This window comes from Lagopus leucura, unplaced genomic scaffold (assembly GCF_019238085.1).
Source record: "Lagopus leucura isolate 7727_CA_CO unplaced genomic scaffold, USGS_WTPT01 Super-Scaffold_54, whole genome shotgun sequence".
Lineage (NCBI taxonomy): Eukaryota > Metazoa > Chordata > Aves > Galliformes > Phasianidae > Lagopus > Lagopus leucura.
In genome coordinates this window covers 472,162-494,055 of record NW_024962251.1, presented here as the reverse complement: position 1 = coordinate 494,055, position 21,894 = coordinate 472,162, and positions in this window count along the sequence as shown.

The window sequence follows — 21,894 nt, the reverse complement described above, 5'->3', positions numbered from 1 at the left end:
CCCAAGATAGGCTCCAGGGAGACACTACTTGTGACCAGCCTCCACCTGGATACTGAGTTGTCAAAAACAATGCTCTGGCTACAATTATCTAATCTTTCATCTAATATTCCAGCCTTCAAATCCATGTCTCTCCAATGCAGAGATAAGTTGTGATCTGAGACCGTCCTGGTAGATGACATCACTATCCCTTCCTCTGTCCACCAATGCCATCACTCCATCATAGAAGGTCACCAGATTGGTCAGACAAGACCTGCCCTTGCCTAATTCAGGACAGATGTTCTGGCTATATCCCATGCTACCACACTATACTGACTGCAGGTCTTCCACCTTGGATGGGCTGGCCCAGCACCAGGCATGCACCCTTCACTGAACAAGAATCAAAATATTTGCTATTAACATTGTCTCAACTTAAACCAGGACACAATTCACAAAACAAACCAGGACACAATTCACAAAACAGCCAGCTTGTTGTCCATGAAGACCCTCAGGCCCTTCTCTGCAGAGCTCCTCTCTATCAGGTCATCCCCTAATCTGTACTGATGCATACATTCCTGCCCTGGTACTAGACTCTACACTTGCTCTTGTTAATCCTCATCAAGTTCCTCCTCCCTGCAGAACAGGGAGGAGGAAACAGAACTCTCCTGTTGAATGGAAGCACAGGCTTTCCATATGTCTGTCAATCCTCCCAGCTTTGTAATATCAGCAAACTCGCTGAGGGTGGACTCTGTCCTCTCAACTAAAAAACCTCAAACTACTGTGTCCGTGTTTTATCAGAATTCCAAATAAAGTCATTGGTCAATGCTGTTGGGTGCTTAAGCATACCGTAATGTGGAGCTGCACTTCCTAGGTCCTGTTATTTCAGAAGTCTCATCTATTCCCAAATGAGTTCCGGCTCTCCAAGAGAAATATATACTGAGAAGAGACAGACTACAAATCTCCAGAGTCAGGGCTGAGGCATCTCTCTTCCATTTCCAGAAGTGCAGTGAGCAACAAGGTTGGAACTTCTCTCTCCAATTCCTCTATTACCTGTAACTCCTTTTTGTATTATTAATTTACATTCTTTTACCATTTGTAGTAAATTCACTATCTCTCCTTATCTTAACTGTTTTTTTTCCTTTTCTCTTCTTCCCAAAAAGGGGATGGGAGAGTGAAATGGGCCAGGGAGGCCTTCTTCCCCTTCTTCCCGTTACACAGGAAACCATGACAAACTGTTTAAGGTGTTTGCCCAACTCACAAATGTATTCTGGTTCTTATCAGTCACTTTTCCTGGGTGTACGAAGGATGTGTTGACAAATGATAAAAGATAGAAAGAAACATTATTCCTGAGGCACTTACCTTTTAAGCTGATACACCGTTGCTATCTGCTATTCTTATCACATTCTATTTAGGAACTCATTCCTTGCTCTTGACATTTTCCAGAATGTAGTATCTTTACCATCCACGTAGATATAAAAGCAAAAATTAATTAATTAATTAATTAATCAATCAATTAATTAATTTCTAGACAACAATTTGTAGACAACAATATCAATGTAATGCACATTAACATGAGGTTTAATACTTTTCCTATTCTGGATTCTACTGAAATGCAATGGAAAATTGAATGGTGTCTGATGCTTTGTGCATATTTAGAGTTGCTTCACACTGCCATAACAATTAGAAATGTCCAGTGTATTTTGTATGGCAGTGATGTTTAATGAGATTTTCCTCTTTTTCCTTCCTCTCTTACTTTCTCAGAAAGCTTCTACTTATCCCATGAAAACTAGGATAAATCTGGGCACAAGTTGTTTCAAATATCATTCTAAATAAAGAAATGTAAGGCAGAATTCCCACAGAATATCTTTTTGGTGCAAGGATCTTTGCAGAGTGAAGGTCAGTGAGCATAATGGTCAGAGCCTAATGGAGGGGAAATTTCCAGTTGCAGTAAGCTTGTAAAACTAATTAGACTATTTTTCCCCTACAGCCAGTATAAAATGAGCATGGATATGTTCAGCTAGTCTGCTATGACAGCCTAGATGGAAAAAAATTTTTCCTTACATCAGATGTGTCTTCATTAAAGTGTGTTCTTTTCTAAACATGTTATTACTTTTCCTGTCATGACAGAATCAGAGGTTTTGCAGTACAGCTCTCTTTTGTGTTTAACAAACCATATAACTAGATCTGTTATTGTGTATTTCTCTGTCTTTGAATCTATTCATGTGGAGGCATCCCTGAATTTAAAATTAGAGGAGTCTTTTGTGTTTATTAAAGACAGTCATTTCCTTTCATTTTTTTCCACACTCTGTTCTAGTATGCCATTAATGCTCAATGAAGAATTCAGTCATATACAGTAGTGATTAGATTGCAAAATCTGAGCTAAAGAATATACTCAACATTCTTCAGGCTAAGAAGCAACCCAAGGAAGGCATAAGTTTGTAGTTTCATGTGTTTATGTTGCAAGGGATTTGAGAAGAAATGCTCAGAAATACCATACCAATGCAAATTAGAATGTCTGTGAACAAATCAAAAGCCTATGAGAATTAGAGACCAAGGCAACAGAGGGATCATTATGGTTGGTGCCTACCATAGCCTACCTGATCAAGCAGAGCCTGCAGATAAAGTCTTCCTCCTTGAGCAACAGAAGGAGTCATGATTGTAGGCTGTTGCCCAGTTTGTGAACTTAAACCACCCCGAAATCTACAAGAGAAGTAGGAAGGTATAGGCAGTCCAAGAAGATCTTGGAATATCGAGGATAACTTTCTGAATATATCAAGGTAATAGACAGTCCTACAAGGGGGGAAGCAATGCAGAACCTGTTGCTCACCAGTGCAAGTGAACTGATTTGTAACATCAGGATTGAAGGCTGCCTGGTCTGTAGTGATCATGCAGTGGTGGAGTTCACACTTTTGAGGGATATTGAACAGGCAAAGAGTAAAATCAGGAATCTTAATTCTAGGGAAGTCAACTTACTTTTCTACAGTTACTTAACAAAAATTCAACTGACAAAGGAGCAGAACAGAGCTGGCACATCTTTAAAGATACTTAGGTGATAAAGGTCTTTAAGATTTCCCTAGGGCACAAGAGCTTTCCATCCCAGGTGTAGGAATTCAAGAAAAGAAGGCAGGAGACTGGAATGACTGAACTGAGACCTGGTGGTCAATTTGGAGAGCAAGAAGAAAATTGGAAAAAGTAATGGAAACACGGACAAGTAAAGTGGGAGGAGTACAGGAATGCTGCTAGGTTGTGTACAGATGGGGTCAGGAAGGCTAATGCCCACATCGAACTAGTCTTAGTAAGGAGTGCAATGAAGAATAAGAAAAGTTCCTACAGGTACCTGAACCAAAAAAAGTAAAATCCAGGAATGCGTGTCCTCCCTAGTGATCAACACAGGCAGGCTAGACGCAGACACGAAGGCTGAGGTATTCAAAAAAATCAGTCTTCACTAGCTCTACACACAACCCTTGAGAGGATGGCTTGGAAGGTGGAACTAGGGGTCATGACACCCCTCCAACTGTAAGTGTAGGTCAGGTATGCGACCACCTGAGGAACCTGAAGAGCCACCAATGCCATCTGTCTGGACTTCATTAAGGCCTTTGAGACACACTCCCTCATAACATCCTCCTGTCCAAGTTGGAAAAATGTGAATTTTATGGGTGGACCACAAAAATGATCCAAGGAATGGAACACCTCCCTCAAAATGACAGGCCGAGAGAGCTGGGGCTGTTCAGCCTGGAGAAGAAAAGGCTCCATGGAGACCAGATAAGGCCTTTCAGAATCTAAAGGGAAGCTGTAAGAAGGAAAGAGACAGGCTTTTTAGCAGGGTTTGCTGTGATATGTTAACAGGAAATTGGTTTCAAACTAACAGAGAGAAGACTTAGATTAGATATAAGGAAGAAGATTTTTACAATTGAGATGATGATGCACTGAAACAGGTTGCCAATAGAGTTAATGGATGCTTAGTTCTTGGAGACATTAAAGGTCAGGCTATACTGGGCTCTGTGTAACCTGACTGAGCTGTAGTTGTCCCTGTTCATAGCAGAGGAGTTTTGCCCTAGATGATCTTTAAGTGTCTCTTCCATCTCAAAAGATTCTATTCTATGAAATTACATTTGAAAATTGCTACTATTGTTTGTTCTAAGTACATGTACTTTAATAAATGCTTCACACATTTGATTATTACTTTCCTTATAGAAACAGAAATTTCCTCCCTCATTCATTTCAAAAAATATTACACAAGTTCATCAACACATAGTGGAAAAATGTTGTCACATTTTAAGATTATTATGAGAAGTTTTTCCTTGTTTTATGACACAAAAAAGGTGAACAAGAAATAAGAAGTTTCTATATCTAGTATTAAAGATTATTTTAAAATTATTCATAAACCCACCCTTTGAGATTCTATATTAAAAATGTCAAACAAATTTCAACTGTTTATAGTTCAGTCCTATGGCAAAGCAAGATGGAAAGTTTAAGGAACTGTCATTTAATTCTTACAGTTAAGCAGAACTGTTGAAAGATAGAGAATAACCAAAGGCTGTGCAGAAACTGTAACAGCTTTGGATTAATATCTTTGCATAATACTCTCTCATCTTGAATTAAATTCAGTTATTACCTATATATAATGTTGTTATTAACTTGTTTTGCTGTAATTGTTTAGAATATTTCTGAACATTTTCACACTAAACTGATTCAGACTGGGAAAGATGAGCTTTTTTTTTTTAATCAAAACAAGAAAAGAGAATTTCTGATGTTTAATACTGACAAGATTTTTACTTTTAACACATAAAAATGCATAGATTTGTTATGCGAACCAGACATCTCTACAGTTAGAAACAAAAATAAAAAGGAGAACCTGTTACTTTATACTGCGTTTATACAGAGCTGATGGTGATAGCAATTCAGAAATCAGAGCTGTGGACCTCAAACCCTCTATGAAGTCAATAGCATTATGTGGACAGAATCATGCATTGAAACAAACTTTTTTTTCAAAGCAAAGGCTAGAGTTAAGAGTTGTATGCTAGAAAATAAAAATACCAAATGGAAATGCATGCTGTCAGTGCTAATGGAGCTGTAAGTGTAACAAGCTCTTATGAATTATTTTGCTTGAATTGCAAAAAGTGGTGAAAGTAGAGGTCATCTTCAGGCAATTCAAAATGCAGGTTTTCCAGTGCTTCTTCACTGAAATGATATGTTCTGTGCTCAAAAAATTGTCCTGTTTGATCTGAAGACCAATTCATCTTGTTGGTGGTATTTTAAATTAAACATATTTTCATAAATATTTCCAATTTTTATTTGCCCGCTATACACTTTTTTAATCAAGCACATTGGTATGAATGTGGCAGATATGATTTTGGCAGATCTGCCCCTAAATTCTCATAGAAATGATTTTTACTTATTCTTCCAATTATACCTTAGAAATGCACTTAAATATTTTTTTCTTTCTAAAATACTGGAGGTGAGGGTGAGTTACCTTAGTTCATTTTTTTCCTTTTTTTTTCCTTTTATTTTTCTGACTTGTTGGCATAACTGTCTGTGTGTAACAGCAAAAAGCTTTTCTGAAAGCCTCCCAGTTTTTGACATGTCTTGAATCTGTCTCATTTGACTACAGATGGCCTATCAAATCCATCAGGTCCTGATTGGAATAGATTACTAAATTGATGGAGTGCTGGGATTAGGCCCATCTGTCTGCGGAAACCTCTGTAATCATGATGAGAGGTTATTGTTGCCTTGGAGCTACAAACTACACTGCACTAAGGATCAACTAAGGCTTTCCATAAAGTAAAGATGATGGAAAATCAGTCCTGTTTTTCTAAACCACTGAACATCAGTAAGATGCTGTAAATACAGTGAAACTTATTTCATTCAATATAAATCTTTTTAGGATTGTTTTCTGAAATGAGAGGTTTGAAGATAAAGACGAAGTCAAAATCTTCCCTTCATTTTGCCCGAAGGCAAATGTAACTATGCCATAGATAAAATCACTATGGTATTTTGGCTTCGATTAACTATTTATAATTATTTTTCCCATTTTGAAACTTTGAGATCTTACTTCATGTTAAGGTTTCTGCAAGTATAGAAGACATCACTGCAGATAATGCTTAGAAGAAACTGACTTTATTCTGTAACCTTTCTAGAGTCCTCATCACTTTTTTCATTTATGCTTTGAAACAGACACAAACCCTCTGAAACTTTTCACTGAAAAATGAGACTGTATTGAACTGTCTTGAGACTTGAAAATCAAGTAGGTATAAGAATAACTTTGTCACTTTATCTGTTACCTGGGGAGTATAGGAAGCTGTAGATCTTCTCTCTGGTGCGCCTCCTCCACTGGTGAGATCTGTATCATTTACTCAACAGGAGGCATGTAGAACAAGGGTCTATCCTAGCCCTCAATTCTCAGAAATGAAAAACATTTCAGAATATGATAACAGCACTACTCATTAGTTCCTTGCTCTCTATTTCAACCTCCACAGGTTGGGGAGAAGGTGAGGAAAAAAATAAACAGTGCAATTGGGAAACTTAGAGAACCACACCTTAGGAAGAAAACTACACTTTGGCAAGAAGAAGTTGAAGAAAGAAGGCAAAATGAGATAATTACTGAATTAAATTAAGAGTCCTAAGCAGCAGAAAAAGAAAATTCTAGTGATTAACCATTTAAACATCATCTTCTATCAAGCTTTCAAAAGCAGGCCAGGCTTCCCAAACATCCGTACTGATCTTAGAAGAAAACCTGTTGGTAGCACTTTACTTCCCTATCTAAATAATAGAACTAGTAATTTTTTTCTCCATCGAAGATCAGAATGTTTGCATGCAATTCAAATTGGGTCATAATAATTTCAGGAAGCTGGGTGATGACAGTAACCTTAGGGCAGCATCCTGAAGCTACTGCTCCCAAATAACACTCCTCTACTTCACTGATCTACTCACAGTCTCCTTGTCAGCCCTGAGCCAATATCTGTGGATTTCAGCTCCTCAGTTACTTTAAATATTGCTTTCAAGGAGTGGTACAATGGTGCTGACAATAAGGGAAAAATGTTAGCTTTCTACAGTACCAAAAGTCCAGAGGGAAATCCAGAGAGAGAGCACCAGCCAGCAGCCCAGAGTGCAAAGAACTTCAGTACCTCCTCCTTAGCTTACTATGATAAATGTTGTTCAAGTATATATTCATCAACTTTCAATTCTTGTATGTCTCACAACAGGCAAGCAAGACACACAGAAATAATACCAAATTTTACAGTTCAATAAACTCTCTGTAATTACTTGAGTGCTTGACTGATTTAAAAACAAACAAACGAATTTAAAAAAAGAACAGGCAAAAAAAGGTGAAAATAGAAAAAGAAGTGTAAGATAGTATTCTGTTCCAGAATGATTTTGTTTAGGTTACTTAAAAGACTTTCCCTCTCCAATGCTGTGTTTTCTGACTAAGCTAACAAACAGAAATCTTACACAGTCTGCTAATTAATGGCACAGTTTTGTTTTTTAAATAAAATGCCATCTCTGTACTGTACTGTTCTGTAATACGTTAAGATTTATTGAGAAGTGCTTCAACTGTAGAGTGTTTTACCATTGGGAAAAAAAAAAAAAAAAGTGCAACCTTGAAAATAAAGCAGCTATTTATACCCTTTCTCTGGGTTAAAACAATCATGTCAAATTAGTTTATTTCCCTGGCAGAATGAAATAAAAGTCTTCCTTTAACAAAGAACTTCTGCTGAAGAAGGCTTTTTTGCCAGACAATACCACAACGAGTAAATCAAGCAATTAAAAGTAGAACTTTAAGAAATGTACTCCTTAACCTCTTTTTTTTTATTTTTTTATTTTTTTATTTTTAGGCAATTGTGTGTGGAAAGAATAAAATGGAGGAAAGAGATAGCTAGGTGTAAATGTTAACATTTAAATTAATACTTTTTAATGAAAATAATAAACAAGAAAGACACACAGAATCACCATCATCAAATATTCTCCTCATCAGCCTCTGCTATTTTAATCCTGATAAATTTCATGAACAGTAAAATTTAAGTTTAGCCTTCATTTCTTATTCTGGACAGATCAACCTTATGTAAATTCCTTATGGTTGATGAGAAGTCAAAAGAAGGAGAATGCATTTGAAAGACGTGTGCTTTCCATGTCAGGGAAAAAGCTGGGGTTTAAACAATTGCTTTAACACTGCCATATCCACCTACTGTAGCACACATTAGTTTCTCACTTTTATGATGGGTGTTTCCGGCAGGTAGAGATATTCTAGTTCAGAATATAAGCTTCTAAGGACACCAGTTCACTAGAATAGCCACACACTCTGACTCCTCTGAAGTCCCAGAAAACATCCCCCAAAACCTGCACGCATGGACGTAGTGAGGAAACATATCTGGGAATGGGAGCCAGGCATATACCCTTTCTGCAGTTAGGAGAGGGAGTAACAGTACTGAGGTAGCAGCTGTTATTCCCTTGCCACTTACTTACACCCTCCAGTGCATCATCTCCTCCTCCGATATCAACCTTCAAATTTCCACTTTTTCTTCAGAAATTTTTTATTAAGAAGGATCTCTGCTTTTGTGTAGATAGTTATTGCACCCTTTCACTTTAGTTTGACTTATTGGCAAGCTATGTAATTACTGAAAACGTTTGGGGTATGACTGTGATTACCCGAAACTGAAATCATATTTTGATGTAAAGTTGGTGTTTAATCTGAAAGACTACAAAATACATTAGATATGAATATTTTCAGAAGCTTGAGGCAGAACATATGCCATGCCATTAATTGCAGGTGGGCTAGTTCAATCCCTGAGCAGAACTTCTGGGGCTGAGCCTACAAGCCTGAAGAAGAGGCATTTGCCACATGTTCCATTTTTTTTCTTTCCCTGGTTTTCCAGTTGGGCACCTCCTGGCACATCTCACAGCTCCCTCACTGAATTTCCAACGCAACAGGATGATGTACTGATGAAAATGGTTCTCTATGCAGGCCCTTTAGTTGGGCATTGCTGTTGAACTCAAAGGAAATGTTCAGACGGATGAACTAAATCAACTGCTGTACCAGGAACCATGAGGGAATACAATTTTCTTAATGACAGATACATTCACATACGTTTATTTTAATGTTAGTTTCTAAGTGGCAGATTTCTTTTTTTTTGCTAGTTTTTTTTTTTTTTTTAAGGAAGCTTTTAAAATTGATTTAATTAATTATAGCTGTGTAATAAGAGCTTTTTTAAAAGGATTAAAAAAAAATCACTTTTTCTCTTCAGAGCCAACAACATATTAGGTAGGAGAAAGAAGTACATATGCACTATGTGGTGTGGTTCTCAGCCACAATGGATGAAATGAAAACTTGGTTACATGCAAGGAAGTAAATCCAAACACAAAATGTTTTACTAATAACCTAACAAAACAAACAAACAAATAAACAAACATTTCTCATCGCATTTACAGTTAACCAATTCCAAATAATTTCTCTTTAGCCAATTTCTCAACATGTATTTAGTTTAGATTTATTAAGACAGTCAACATATAGTAAATGCAGTTCAATTGATTATTAAAAGAATATTTATTAATATTCAGCAGCACTCTGTGATGTTCACCTCCTACAGCTTTACTTAGGTCAAACAAGCAAATTTTCAATAATCCACCAGTCTGCACATAAGTAAAACAAGTAACTATTTTTATAAATTTAATTGAAGTGCCAGCTTACGACTCAACTCAAAATACTGTCTTCCAAGCAATGTAACCTAACCATTCCAAATGTTCTTCCTGTGAAGACAATTTGTTCTTCCAAATGTTCATAAGGAAAACAGATGAAAGGAGAAAAGCTCATCACATCCTGAGAAGCTAAATTATTATTTTTTTTATTATTATTAAATTATAGTTATCAGGATTTTTTTGTATGTAGGGGACATTATTATCATGCCAAAATTTTTCATACACAGCAGAACAAACACACGTAATTCTGTTTGAATCACGCTCAAAGAAATTCAGCTCCTGCTTGCAATCCTGGTATAAATCATATGATTAAAAGGCAAAAAGAGGAATTCTTAGTGATGTCACAGGGAAAGAATAGGAAGAAAGGGAAGAAGTTTCATCTTCTGGATTTTTGCAAACCCATCTCTAGCAGCTATTACACTTTCTACAAGAAACAATTTAAGCTTACATACTGATGTCTAATTATTGCAATTAGAAGTTGGAATAAGCGATGAGAAATAATAAGAGTAAATTATATTCAGTCTGCAAGTGGAACTAATTATAAAGCTGTTGCTTGATTAAAGTGTTTATACTGAAGAGCATTAAAGGGATTAGTCTAAAACTCTACTTCTTGCAGTACAGAATTAATATGCAGGATTTAAACACTCAGATGAATTCAGGTGCATCAAACAGTTACATAGAATAGGAATTCTTGACCCAGCCAATGGCCACAGGACAATTTATTTGCATGTAGCTATTGACCCCTCTGCATGTTCACAGATGGACTGTTCTCATGGTAATGTTTGCTTCTGAGACAATTTCCATATACTGCATCAAATGACAGAAGAGCTTAGGAATAAAACCACAATGTACATCCCTGTTAACATTTTGCACCAATGAAATATTTCCTGAAAGACAGATATGGCTGTCTTAGGTCTAAATTACAACCTCAGATACACCAATCAGTCACTGTTAGTGGGAGCTTTTATCTCTGCAATCATTTTTTGTGCTTTTCAACAGCACATAATAAAACAATTTTCAGGATTCTTCAGTCTGTACTACAATGAAAAATGTGTGGGCCAGCACCTCTTTGCCCAGTAGTTCTTCAGGTCTTGCATTTTTGAAGGTAACTTACAGTTCAATTGAATCCTTGCAAGTAGTTTGTGCTCTTCTTAGAGCCTCCTTACTGCTGGAAAGGTTCCTCAAGATTCTCATCATTTCCTTTTTTTACACGATTCCTTCCTTGCAGAGGGAAGATTCATCATGATAACAACAGGGGTTCTAACAATTATTTTAAATACAGTATTAACAAATCGACTTTATAGTTTTCTTACACAATAGGTGTTCAAACTTTTGGCTTGTCTAGTACTCTGTCAGTGAAAAGAAGTTGTCTTGAGCCACATATATGTAGGTTACTCCAGAAGAAATGCCTCCAATTTATTTCAGTGGAAACTAGAAACAAAAAGCATAATAAACTACTTAGTAGAGCAAACACTCAGACACAAAAAAAAAAAAACCAAAAAACAAATATTTTTCAATACAGTCACCACAATTAGCAATGCATTTTCACCAGTGATGAGTAAGAGCCTACATGCCACTCCTGTCAAAATCTGCACCAGAGAAGATGACCCACTGTCATCACAGCTGAAACACATTACCCACCACATCACTGTGCTCACATACACTGTTTAGTCTCCATGAATATTCAGCCAGTATTGGTGAATGTTAATTTATGCAAATTTTTCCACATGGATGAATTCAATGGCATACCTTTGCTTCAAATGCAGGTCCATATCTGACACCATTTTATCAGACTGCTCCCCTGCTGCCATTGGAACATGGCAACAAAATGTTAGTGGGAAGGTTCAGTCTCTACTGCCATACCACCCACATCCACCTCTGATGTTATAGTCCAATCAAATAAAACAGGACACATTATTTTTGGAGGAGCCCTTGCAAAATGTACCATCATTACTTCATAAGTAAGAAAGTATTTTGTTTCTTAAAACACTAATAAAGAGAGAAAGGAACAAAAAACATAAAGCTGGTGGGATATTTGACCTCGTTTTTGTGAAACTATTTCTGGTCAATGTCTAGTGCAATGGCAGTGGCTGCAGTTCTTAGTAAGGTCTCAAGGTGTTCATCAGAGATTTTTGATGAAATTTTACTCTTCCTAAACTTCATCTTTGACAGTAATTGTTCAAAATGCATCTACTGCCAGAAAGTCATGACAAGAAAAAGGTGTGGTTGTGAACTGAAGAAAAGTTCAGTAAGGGGATGTGATCAGGTCATAGAGGTGGTAGATGCTCCATTCTTGAAGATGTTCAAGGCCAGGTTAGATGAGACCCTGAGCAAACTGACTGTGGATGTCCCTGTTCATTGCAAAGGAGGTGGGCTAGATAACCTTTAAATGTCTCTTCCAGCTCTAAGGACTCTATGATTATATGATTCTATTTTCAAATTCCTTTATCAAAATGAAAAGCACAGCTGTGTACCTTTTGCTGTTCAGAATGCTGTGTTCAGCCAGTGTATCAAGCCCTGCTTGATATTCCCCGTGCCCTGCTTTCAGTCGATGCAGCGTCAATGGCGCTCTGACTGCGGTTATTGCTGAGCGATGGGTGCATGCCCAGGGCTGCTCTGCAGGTAAGAGCTGCCACCTTTAAATCTCGATGAGGGGATTGGTTGCACTTTGAACCATGCTGGGCTGCATGCAGTCCCCAGGATCCATGTTGGAGGTACTTGATTTACACAGTAATGAACTTATTTGATTCTTTCAGCCTTGTTTTCCGTTATATTTGGGAAGTCTGGGTTCTCAGTTATCACCAGAAATGAATCAGAGCACTTTTTAATAAGTATTTGGGCCTAAGGCTTTCCCTGCACTGCATATTCCCGTTGCTTTGCATGATGTCTTCAGAGCTTTACTTGTCTCACACTGCAGTCACAAAACATTTTTTATCAGAATTTCAAACCCTTACTCTTTGCAAGGTTTGCCTCCTCCATTTCTCAACAGCCATGCTTTGTAGTCCCAGATACTGTCAAATAGCATTCAGTAACCCTATCAGTCCTCCAAATTACTGTGTTATATTCCCCCTTGCTTAATCATGAAAAGAAAAAAAAAAGTGTTAACAGGGTTGCAGAGGATAATTATTAAAGGCATCTAGTTATCTGAAATCTGGAAATATTTTATTTATAACCACTCTGGAGCAAATATGCTCATTATCACTTTGACAAACTTCAGAAGAGTAGAGCAAGATGGTTTTGCTCATCCTGGAAAAGTCTACAGAGACATCTAATCACTATCTTCAGCTAATGGAGAAGAGTATGTAGAAGACAGAGAAAGATGATTCTCATACATGCACAGAAGAATGATGAGAGGGAGTGATGACAATGTGTAGCAGCAGAACTAACTGGCTAACCAAATAAAAATAAAAATATTTCTCTCTTTGGAGAAGTGAAGCACTGAAGGTATGAAATCTCTGTCCTTTGAGATCTGGACAAGACTCCAGGCAATTTGATCAACATCAAACCTGGGGTTTGGCCAAGACAACCTTAAGAGGTTCCTTCCAATGTAAATAATCCTCTAATTCTAATTAGTCTAATAATTAGATCAAATATTTACTTAATTCTAGATTGAATATAATAGCCCTCGTTAGTCTTCTGTAATGTGATCACTGTATTGCACAGTACTTTCTGAAAGAACCTCAAAAGTTTATTCTCCTTATATCTTTTCTTACTGGACGCTTTTTAGGTATGTCCTTTAAGACTAAACAGGAGAAACTTTCCCCATTTCCCTACTCTCCTCTAATTATACAGTTTTCTGTGACCATTCCTGATACCATAAATAAACATTTGAGACATGTCAGATGATTTTTATCCTCTGAAGCTACTGTTGGTATTAAATGATTATATTATGACTTGTTGTCTTGCTCTGAATAGACTGCTTACTTTCCTGGTGGAAACTGGAACCTTCTACAGCTGGTCTACTACACAAATGAGTGAATTGCATAGTATGGAATAGCTCTGTGCTGTCTCCTTCTAAATACATAGTGTCATTGCAAGTAAAAACGTGCTAAATCTGTTAAAGTAGCTCTGAGCAAAACTAAGGAAAAATAGCCCCTTCCCCAAAGTCAGCAATCTAACCAAATCTAATCCAAAATTTTCTTAGATGCTAAATTACTCCAAAACTATTAACATTATTGTCCCTGTCTCAGGCCTCACCTCTTCTCATCTAAAGAATTTTTCATTTTGTACCTCACACACCAATTACACATTATAGATTCAGTAAGGTTTTGGTAAAAATGAGGTTATTATTTTTTGATGGCAGAGGTATCATGGAAGCCACATATATGTAGCAGAGTCTTCTGATCAGCAAAGAGCACAGCATTTGGGAAAATGGGATTTGGATTTGCAGGCAGGAATTTAATATCAATTTTTTTTTCTTGTTATCTTGATGTTGCTATCTAATGCATTCAAGCAATTCTTAGAATGAGTTTGTAGTATTTGCAAATGAGGATTCCTTATTCAGTTGGTAAATGTTGGATGCAATATAGGGTGGTAACTTCTGATAGGCTGCTAGAGACCAGTCACAAGTGTCAGTTCTTCCTGAACTGTTCCTGCTCCTGGAACAAAAGAATTCAGCCAAGATCCAAATTCCCTGGCAAAACTGGGTAGGAGCATGGCTAAGCCATACTGCCCAAGAAAAGCTACTCCTAAAAAGTAAAATATCACCTGAAAACAGTACCTTATAAATTTTCAGTTATATATTTCTTTCATTCTCTTTTTCAAATCTGTTCGAAGTTTGCTCTGAAAGTAATGCCTCTCATTTTGTTACATAGGCCCACAGCGTCAGAGGTGGTTGTTGGTGGTGTGACATTAGAGGGTGAACTTTCCCACCAGTATTCCATTACATTTTGTTGCTGTGTGAAAGATGGAAGCAGAGTGGCAGGCTGACAAAATGTTGTCTGACATGGAAGTGTGGATGAAGGTGTGGGATTGAATTTCTCCACTGACATTCATCAGTACTCACTACACATGTTTGGAGATCAAATAGTGGCTGTGAGCACAGTGGGTTAATGAGTGGTGTGTTTCAGTGGTGGTGACAGCAAAGGTGAGTCATCACAACCAGCACAGATTTTTATGACCATGGCAGGCAGGCTCTTGTTCATCACTGGTGAAAATGCATAGCTAATGCTAGTGAATATTAGCTTGAAAATGACTTTTGTAGCTAAAATTTTCTCTATCAAAAATATTATTTTGTTCTTTGTATTTGTTGTACTTTCCATGGAAGTAAATAGAAGACAGAAGAAATAAAATATGAATAAAATAGAATAGAAGAAAAAAAGAAGAAAGTAGTTCAGATTGGCCTAAGTAGAATTCTGTTATTCAATACTGCACTTCTGTCAGTAGCACTAGTTAAATATTTATAAGGCCAAACTAATTCCTTCTAAACGTATTTATTAGGAGATTAATCTACTGATGCTACTAAATTTGCATTTTACAAATCGTTCAAACTTATACAGGGGAGAATTTTCTAAGAGATTTTCAATGATTGTTCCATACTCATTCTAGAGAACCTTATGTCATAAAATAGCCTATTTCTCTGTTCTTCTTTCAAAAGCCAAAAATATTCATTGCTTAATTTTCCCAGTGGTTGCTTCTATTTGTATAAACAGCTTTACTGAGTACATAGAATTTTTTCTAAATTTTCAGGTTTTATGTATCTCCTGTGTTGCTGTAACTACTTGTACTGAACTTTCAACTGTCTGATAGACCTATGGAAGCAAGGAGAAAGCTCTGATGTATTTTGAAGAAGTGAAATATCAACATACCTACAAATGATGGAAAGTTCAACATTCTGCATGTCTACAAAGTTTGCTTGGGACAATGTGTCCCCTCAAAATTAATATATAAATAAACAATTAATACTTATTCAACCACGTGATAAAATAATGAGGTCATAAAATATTTTCTTTTCCCAAAACTTTTTAATTACTGTTATTTTTATACTAGTTTATTTGAAAACAACAAAGCTTTAAAAAGGTGTAGAGATGTATTCATGCAGCCTAGTCCTCACCGCTGAGAAGAAAGGAGAAGGTATAACATGCAGTAAGCAGAAGAGGTTTAAATATTTAAAATTTTAGATATCCGGATGGCATATTGTTGACAAATAGCAAATGATGTCTACGTATTTATATATTTATTTCTTCAGAGCAGAACTCCACTAAAGAAGGATATTTTAATGTGCGATATGCAAAGCCCCCCAAGCCTGTGGAAAGATGTAGTCAGTGTGTGTCAAACAAAGGAAAAAAAAAATAAATAATTTAAAGAAAACATATTGTGGATATATTTTTCTTAAAAAAGAGACTTCAAAAATTGAGAATTGTTTTCTACAAAGATTTATTTAAAGTTTCTGATATAAGACCATTGTGTATTACTTGAAAGAATGATGCTCCCAACTTATCTATGAACTAGACTCAGTGATGACAAAGTGAACTTCTCTGTACTCTCATGTACACCTACATATTCACACTGACCTAAATTGTCATCTTGTCCTTAACTAAGAGCAACAAAGTGGACAGCCTGAAATAATTTTTAAGGTGTGAATTCAATGAAAATTTGACCTAGGATCATTAAGTTTAATTGTTTTCTCTTGGGATTGTCTTTTAACCTAAAGTTCCAACAATATATTCATGTATCCTTTGATTTTGTATCCTATAATAAACAAAAAGTTACACCAAGTATCTATTAAATCTGTTCAACATTCTTTAACAGTGGCCAACAACCTAATGAGATGTCTAATGAAAACTATAAGAAACAGATTTATTACAAGATGAAACTTCTCCAAAATCTTTCCCAGCCTCCACCATTTTAAAATTCTGGAACATTCTGAACCCAAACTTACATCTCTGCATTTAAGCACTACACCAGATTTATTGTTCAGCTGTTTTTGAACCATTTTACAATGATTCAAATCTTCAAGCATCTTTGTTGTCTGAGGAAAGAGCTTTACATGTTTAGTGAGTCCCCTCACTGTATTTTGTATGAACCACCTGCTACTTTATTTAATGTCTCCTCATTTTCATACTGGCAGAAGAGATATTACTCCTCATTTGCTCTCTCTATGTCAATCCTGACTTGACATTATGTTGTTATATACACCACTTTTTTCTCACCTGATTAGAGATTTTTCTAAGCTCAAGAAACATACCTCTTCCTTGGAAGCAATTTGATATATCTGGTGATGGGAAAAAGATTACTGCATAACATTCAAAATCCGTGGCAAAGACTTCCTCTGGCTGTGAAATATTTAACTACAACCAGTTCATGTCAAGCGTTCACAAATAATGTAAATAAATTAGAAACATTTTTTTTATAGTGCTTTTTTTTTTTTTTTTTTTCATTTTGTTGGTTAAAAAAATAGTAGTGGACACAAGAACGAAGTAAAACAAACACGTCAGCTTGCAATTCGATCAGGCTTTCTCTTAGACCAAGTTATCACCATCAAAATAGGCTCTCTTAAAGCATAGTCTTTCTTTCTCTAAAAGTAATAAAGTGATAGAGGGAGACAAATTATTTTCAAGAACGTTTTACACCCACCTATCCCGTAGAAAGATGAAAGCCACTTGTGCCTATTATTGATTAAGAAATAGTTTATCATTATATTAATGAATCTTTATCTTGTCATTGTTGAATCAGAATCATTTAACGTAGATACAAAAGGGACATCTACTAAAGAAGTGTGAGAGCATAGCATATTAACTTAACCTACAGGAAAAAAATGCGGATACGCTGGGAAGCTGTATAATCAATTGTAAAGCAAACAGCCCGGGGGAAAATAAAACTATTGTTCTAATTTTTAGTCAATTATTCTAGGCAGCTAGAATCAAAAATTTGATATTTACATTTGATTTTCTTTTCAAAGGGCATGAATAGCACAGTCTAGACTTATTATACTTTGATATATAGTTTCCATGGTAACATATGTAAATTATTAATCTTTGTATGTGAAATATCTCCAAAGGACAGATTACCTTTGTGTTAAAAAGCAGATAGTTTTAAATATTTCCCTGTGATGAAAAACACTGTTTATAAATCAGCAAATACAGTAAGGAAAATTAAGTTTCCTGAAATGTCTAAAAGGTGCCCCTGAACAGAAAGGTAATCTGAAACTAAAATTGAAATTAATTGTAAAAGCCTATTAAATCTATATAACATTTTAAATGGTTGATTACCTTAACATTTGCCTAAAATGGAGCTCAGATTTCAGAAGTCAGGAAATGCCTCAATTCCACTCTTGTAAGTGACATAAACACGTACACTGATGGGATGCAGGACCCATGCAGAACACATGATGTAACATGAATGGAAGAGGCTATGCTCACCTGCACCATAGAGCAGCAAGCTTCCTGTAAATGAAGTTGCACCATCAAAATACTTTGTCTTTGGAGCAAGAAGCAATTTCTTAAATCAAGATGGCAGCCTTCTGGAATTTATGTCATTTCAGCATTATCCTAGAGGATAACACGTAAGAGGTGCTAGCATATATAAGTACTGGGTATCATTTTTCCTCTAGCTGACATTGTAATTTCTGCAGAGAATACAGTTAGTGTCATAGTGCTTTAGTGTCAGATCAAGTTGACTTGGAGACTTTCAAGGGCATTAGTTCAGCTTGAGTTGTTTGCACTGAAAAGTAAAGGGCTGGGGAAAATATCCAGTACTCACTATTGTAAAATCACTCAAAGGAGAGATCAGCAGTAAAAAAAGAAAGAGAGGGGAAGGGAGAGGAGCCAGGGAGACAGATTCCATCTTAGAGTATATTATATTCTACAAATATGGCTAAGAAACAAATGCCTAAATCAAGGCCATTCCAAGGGTGACACACACACAAAAAAACATCATCAGGCCTTCTGTGCACAGTTTTCAGTACAGTGTAAGTTAACAGTTGTTAGCAACATGATTAGATTTGTTTTAATAGTGAAGGTATTGGCTGGGAATAACAAAGAAACCTGACAGATACTCCAGTCATGTTTGACTATAGTTATAAAGTTTGTTCCTATTCAGTAACTTAGGAAATTAAAAACACTAAATCTAGGATTTTCTCCACTGGGACTTAATCCAGTCCAATTTACAACTTGAGGATTTATAAGGTCTTTTCTGAAAGAAATGGGAAAATGTCAGCTACAATTTCTTGCTAGAGTTGCACTGAATCTATTAACCTTGCCCAGAGAATATAATGTTACAGTTATCTCATTCACAATGTTATTGTATATGACTTATGGCTATGACATCAAATCTCATCCTAGGTTTTGTGTTTTTAGTAAAATTTAAATGTCTGTAATACAAATGAATTTTCCCTCATTCAGGAAATATGTATGTATATATATATATTAAAAAGTGATTTAGAGCATTTTCACTTCATTGAAAACATAACAAGTAAGGAGACCAGAGATGGGAGGGAGGCGTTTGGGAGGATATGGTGGGGAGGGGGCCAACACTGAATACTTGCAACTAAGAAAATATTTATCTTCTCTAACTAATATGAAGTTAGTTTAGTTTGAACATACATAGATACAGAGTGTCTCTGGTAAAAATCATTATCAAGGGAGAACAAAGCACCCTGACTAGAAAACTCTACCACCCCAAGCTTCCATCAAATAAGAAGTAGGGAACTGATCCACATATTTATGAAATGAGTATGTACTAAAAACAGAGGCAGAAAAAAGAAGAGTGAAGTTTGTATATTTCCTGTATGACCTACGAAACATTTTGAAATTCACTTTATTATTTGTAACCTTCAAAATCTTTGAAATGCCAAGGATAAATTTTAATTTTAAATTATACTTTCTTTCCACTTTATCAGATTTGTGCTTGTATTTTGCTCTGCATCCACATATAACCACATGCAGAAACACAGTGAATCAGATCTGCTTCTGAACAGGAGTCACTGCTCCCACGTCACTCCCAGGAATAGAGTACAGAAGTATAGGATGCATCTCTACCACCATCAGGATGAACAATCCATGGACAATGCAAACTGTATCTTTTAAAGCCAAATGAGAGAAGTACCACTATGCCAGGACTCCTCAGTACCAAATCTAATTTCTGTTTCGCCAGCTAAAAGAAATCTTTCAAAAGCAGATTGTTCACTCTAACCTTTTAATCAGCATAGCTGACACTAGACTCAAAAGTATAAATCCTTCAGATTTATGTGAATATTTTGGTTTTATAACTCTGCTCTGAAAACTAATAATGTGCAGATAATATTTGCATTTATGTATTTATTTATTTATTTTATGTATTTAGCTGGCTTGTGCTTTAAATTGCAGCTGAAATCATGTTTTACCATTCTACTTGTAGAAACTTCAGAGAAGTCTGGACAGAGATCTCTGTATCAGGCACTTTTATCTCAAGTGTTAGATACTACGTATCACATGCAACACTCTGATACCAAGTTTTGTCCCAGACATAAACCAGTGTAAAAATCCCTCTATTTTAAGAATAGTTATTCCACAGTTCTTCAGCTAAAAATATTACATTATTCATATTAAAATTTCGAATATGCAAGATTAGTGTAATTTCCACTATGTGAATCATCTAGATCTAGATGATGCAATAATTTGATTTACTACAACCAGAACTAGCTTTGATTTATGACATTTCTCCTTGCAAGACTAGAACAGTTAAAATTTGGATTATTTGATTATCAAATTTTCTAGCTAGCACAATACCAACCTTTGCATCTTAACAAGTTGTTTTTCCATCATGGACAGATTATTCTTTTTTCTTTTTTCTCTTTTCTCTTTTTATTTTTATTTTAATTTTAAAGTACAAGAAAATTATCTCAGAACTTGTTCTGTCTCCCTTACAAAGCACATACTTAGAATCAAACAATCTAATTGAAATACAGTGGAGATAGCTGATAATTTCCTGTTTCATCATCAGAAGGGTGAAATAATGTGGTGACCCAGCTGATTTAATGATTTAGCTTCTCCCTTGTCACTTTCTTTTAAGCACTACAGTTCTTCCTATGCAGTGAAATGAACTTTGATCACTGTTTGAACAAACAATTGCCTATCTAGAAGGTAACAGATATAAAAATATCATTCATTCATAAAATGGGAAATCAATGAATATGCATAAGTAATGTTCTTGGAGTCTGCCTGTTCTTCAGCATAGCCTTTGACTTTGACTTTGTCTCTCCCAGCTTTCTTCTGGAGAAGATGGCAGCTCATGGCTTGGACAGTTGTACTCTTTTCTGGTTAAAAAAACTGACTGGATATCTGGTCCCAGAGAGTGTAGTGAATGGAGTTAAAACCAGCTGAACACCAGTAGCTAGTGGTGTTCTCCAGGGGTCAGTATCGTAAACAGCCTTGTTTCATGTATTTATTGATAACCTAGACAAGTGACAATAGACAAGTGGATTGAGTGTACCCTCAGTAAGCTTGTAAAAGGCACAACTTAGGAGGAAATGTTGATCCCCTTGAGAGATGGTCCTACAGAGGGATCTGGATAGGCTGAATCTATGGGCTGAAGCCAGCTGTATGATCTTCAACACCAAGTGCGGGGTCTTGTGCTTTGGTCACAACAGCTCCATGCAACACTACAGGCCTCCAGAGGTCTAAATATGAGTAAGCAGAGTTCCCAGGTGGCTAAGAAGGACATTGGCATCCTGGCTTATATCAGAAATAGTGTTGCCAGCAGGAGCAAGGAGGTGAATACCCCCATGTACAAGGCACTGGTGAGGTCACACCTCAAGTACTGTATTCAGTTTTGGGTCCCTCACTACAAGAAAGACATTCAAGCATTGGAGCTTGTGCAGAGAAAGACAACAGAGCTTTGAGGAGTCTTGAGAATAAGTCCCACAGGAAGTGGCCAAGGAACATAGGACTACTTAGTCTGGAGAAGAGGAGAGTCTGTGGGGAGACCTTTTGGCTCTCTACGACTATCTGAAAGGAAGTTGTGGAGAGATGGGGGTCAGCCAATTTTCCCAGGTAACTAGTAGTAAGATAAAAGATAGTGGCCTGAAGTTGTGTCAGGGAGGTTTCCCAGTGAAAGGTAGATTTGTTACTCGGGGACAGGGTTTAGTGGGCATGGTGGTAATGGTCAATGGTTGGAATAGATGATCTTGTTGGTCTTTTCCAACTTTAGTCATTCTGTGATTCTATACCTGTTTGAACAATAACAGAAGAGATCTTCAGTCACTGAGTGCCAGCTCTCAGTTATGTCTATTTCACGGCTCCAAACCGTTCA